General features: G+C 37.0%; 1 long non-coding RNA gene across 2 annotated transcripts; it reads left to right on the top strand.

Moving 5' to 3' along the window:
• The first annotated feature begins 1,418 nt into the window (after window positions 1–1,418).
• On the top strand, window positions 1,419–4,189 carry LOC122063773. 2 transcript variants are annotated; one of them, XR_006135454.1, is made up of 3 exons: window positions 1,419–2,410; window positions 2,517–2,577; window positions 3,703–4,189. It is a non-coding gene; the product is annotated as an uncharacterized LOC122063773 (long non-coding RNA). The 2 variants fall into 2 exon arrangements; XR_006135453.1 differs by having other exon boundaries at window positions 1,419–2,433.
• Window positions 4,190–4,195: the final 6 nt, after the last annotated feature.

Below are 4,195 nucleotides of genomic sequence, written 5' to 3'. Positions count from 1 at the left end.
AAAAAAAAAAGTGAAAAAGTGAAGGAAACTTTGTCACTAGTTCTAATAGTTATTTTTTAAATGTCTTTGAAATAATTTTTATAATCCAATCAACAATACAAATCCTATGTGCATAGGATTGCGATAGCCTAGTGTGACAACAATAGTTATAATAATAATTTAGGTATTTTTAAATAGTAGGGGATTAAGAGTTTCAATAGGGGAGTTTGAGTAAGGGCCCGTTTGATAACGTTTCAAGAAACGCATTTCTGCCGTTTCTGTTTCCAGAAACATCAGAAACGGAGTAAAAAGCGTTTGATAAAACTATTTCGTTTCACCTATTTTCATAAATAGAAATAAAAATTTTTACTTATTTATGGTTCAAGAAACGACCTAAGCGAAACAAGTCAACTTGTTTCGCTGTTTTTGGAAACGACTTGTGGCCATTCTTTCATTTGTTACTATCGACTTCTAAAAACATAACTTATCAAACACCTTCAATTCCGTTTCTGTTTCTAGAAACGAAAATTTATGTTTCTACCGTTTCTTGAAACAAAAACAGCAGAAACGTTATCAAACGGGCCCTAAATGTAGGGTAATTATAGGGGAGTAATAAAAATTTTCCTTATTTTTAAAAAATAGGGAGGGGGACAACATCAAAAATAGGGAGGGGGAATGTTGTCTCTGAGACAGTGTATTTGTAAGGGGCAAGAATGTCTTTTTTATAAGGGTTGTGTCTGAGCATGAGGAACGCTAGACATACGACATTGTGTATCTCTTTCTTCACCCCTCTTGTATGATGCCCCATTTTGCACACCCATTGGTGCTGCCCACTAACTTGTTGTACTAGAGCGGTGAGTTTGGGAACAACTAAGACATCTCGGACAAACCACTATGACTATGTCCTGATCTAACGACTACTCAAGGATCTATTTGAGAAGAAAAAGACTAAATTTGAAGAGCTTGAATAAAGAGCCAAATAAGGTATTCTTGCAAAAGAGCGGATTCTAACAAAAGAAGTAGTCAACATCTAGCTGCGGTGAGGGATAAAACCTTTATCGATCCGTTTCCCCCTAAATGTTATTAAAATCTAAGAGAAAATAACGCAACTTGATCATGTCTTCGTACACCAGATACAGGGATGGTGAAATGACCATCCCACCCCCAAAAGATTCTTTTAGCTTTTCAAGGGTCCAAGGGAGGGTAGGTTTGCATTCCACTCTTATCTATTCCTCAGTGAAATGACTTTGTTAGTCTCCTATCTATTTTAATCGTGGCACTACCCTCTACGCGGATTTGGCTCGTCTCCAATTCAGAATGGATCCACCGATTTCTTACCGATTCTTAACCAATGATCGACATCTGTCCCCATTAAATCTAACAGTTGAATATGAAAACTTGAAACCATTATCCACAAAACCACATAACCAAACCCTGAAAAAACAAACGAGTTCAAAGCAGAAATGGAATCACAAAGGAGATTAGCAGAGGAGAAAACATCTCCTGTGAAAGAATTTCCCTTTTTTGTTTTAATGGGTAGTTCTAACGGCTAGATTTCATAAACTTGGGTGAGGGTTTTCTTCCCCTGTTCTCTCTCCTTTTTGGGTTTTATATGGTTCTTCTTGATCTGAGGAAAAAAAAAAAAAACAAGGAAGATGTTTATTGAGTTACAGGGTTACGGATTATAACTATTCAAAGTAGATGAAAAGTACAGAGAGAAACAGTCTTCAGAGCTGATGGGTATACAGATTTGGGATTATTAGTGTAGGATTTCAACCTTCTTCCGGAAGAAGAACCAGAAGAACGAGGAGAGATGTGAAGGATTTGTGGGTTCTAATCAGATAAGTTTGAAGTTGCTAAGGGCAATGTAACTATCACTCATTTAAGACATGATAGTTTGGAGTTGCAGAGTCAGAATCTCATAGACGAAGGGGAGGCAAGAACGGAAGAGGGTTTGCAGAAGCGAGAATCTCGGTTCGTTTCCTTCTTCCTCATTTGCAGAGTCTTTCCCAGTTTCAGATCGTCCTTGAAAATAGGGAAGGAAGAGGGTTCACAGCTTCGTCATTCTTCTTCGTCCTTGTGCTTCACAGAGCAGGTGGCTTGGGGATAAGCGTTTATTTCAAGTTTAAAAGCAACTTCATCTTCAACCGTCAGATTTAATGAGGACAGGTGTCAGTCATTGGCGAAGAATTGGCAGATCAAGAATTGGAGACGAGCAAAATCCCGCTCGGAGAGCCCCTCTTCCTTTTATTGAAACGTGGAATGGCGAATTGGCAACAGACCCTAATCGAATCCTTTTCCCGCTCCAATCTGAAGCCCAATTGAGGTCTTTTTCCCGCCAAAGATAAAGTAGAAGACAATCCGACCTACCCCTCTCTTTATTCTTTGATTTCAATTCAGTTTCTGTCTTCTGCTTCGTTGCAATTCTCGGGTACCATCTCTCTCTTCCATTAGGTAATGATTGCTGCGCCGCTACGACCTTCACATAACCGACTAATACATCGTCGTGGGTAATCTAAGTTTGTTTTCTATCGCAGGTGAAAGAGTGAACTTCCTGAAGTGAACGACAAATAGGCTGAAGCCGCTGAACAAAACGTGGTATCATCCTTCTTGTTCTCTGAAAGTAGAATTAGGGTCTTTTTTACTAATGGGAAGAAACTCAAATTTCAGTAAATTGCTTCATAAAGTGATAAATTGGATTTGGTGCATGGATTGATTAGCTAATCTGTTCAAATACCGGATTTATTGTTCAAATCTATTATCAGATCGGTTCATATCTCTTCATGAATTGATTGTTTTACTCTGGATGTTTGTTAATAAGAGATGAAAATCCTAATACATTTACGTCCCCAACTTAGAGACCTGTCTCAATAGATATATTTTTTTTATGGTTTGTTTTTCAGTTTTTAAACATATGATGGACTGGGTAGGTAAGTTTTGACTATTGAGTTTATTATTATGGTCTCTTGGAGTTTTGATAAAATTTTCACAATTATAATGTAAGCCATTTTTAAATTTTAATGTGGGATTTCTTGTTTCATACCTATAATGTCCATTGAAAACTATGACATCATTTGCATTTTTATGGTTTGAGCCTGTAATTCATATCGTCAATGTTGTATGCTGCACCAAGATGTCATGGATGCTGTCTTTCTCAATAGCCTCAAAAGGAGAGAAAATTTTAAGTAGAGGAATTAATAAGAAAAAGTGTTCTGTATGTGTTTTTGTGTTATGTTATTTATGGGGAAAATAACATTCCCTGGTCACATAGTGCAGGGGCCAGTAAGGGGGTGCACATGGGCATCAACCGGGGTGGATATTTTGGGTTTCTTAGGAGTGGGGTGTGTTAGGGAGCGTTTATTTCCCCTTTGACGATTAACATTAGACTACAATAAAGAGGGAGAAAAGTATAGACAAAGAAATGTTTTATCAAGGAAGAGAGAAAAATGAAAAAGTTACACCAGTGCATACAAATAATGTGCTCTACAATTATACTTAACTTATTAATTGAAAGTACACCATGTGATCAGGTGTACTAGGGTTAGCCCACTAAAAAAATGGAAAACAGGGGGGAAAAGTTAAAAGTCTTCTAGACAATTGATCAGTCACATATCAAAATGTTTTTTTTTCCCTTTTCAAATGATTTTATACATTTTACATGTCTGGTATATATTATGCTTTTTTTTATAGTTGTTTTATTACTTGTCCTAATTTCTGTCCTAGGTTGATCGGGATATGCCACATGCATGCTCTTTCAAAATTTTGAGGGCTTTGTAAGTATTCCCTCTCACCCTATATCATTGCATTTGTCAACTCTCTTATTTATGTACATAAGTGCTTAGGAACCAAACTGTTGTGCTTCATTTTAAAGTTACAGGATTTATAAAATTGCTGCTCTCTTATTCGATGTCCTGGTTTATGTCCTAAAGGTTTTGCAGTTATTATCTTACAGAAAGCAACTAGTTTTCCTATGTAGGGCTTGGAAGTGAAAAATGGTATAAGAGGGTCCGGGTAAAATTTCAAAGTCAATTGGAATTGCTTTGTTTTGAATAAGAGAGAATTTTTACAGAATTGTTATTGGAAGTTTGTGAGAACTCTCTTTCCTCTCTCTCCTTCCCCAATCAGCTGGTAATTTTCTTTCCCCAGCCCTGTGACACTACTGCCTTCTTTCTCTTCTTTCTTTTCCTATCAGTCTAATCATGTACTGACCTGCAGA

The sequence above is a fragment of the Macadamia integrifolia genome, unplaced genomic scaffold (assembly GCF_013358625.1).
Source record: "Macadamia integrifolia cultivar HAES 741 unplaced genomic scaffold, SCU_Mint_v3 scaffold1452, whole genome shotgun sequence".
Classification (NCBI taxonomy): Eukaryota; Viridiplantae; Streptophyta; class Magnoliopsida; order Proteales; family Proteaceae; genus Macadamia; species Macadamia integrifolia.
This window is presented reverse-complemented; position numbering and strand designations above follow the sequence as displayed.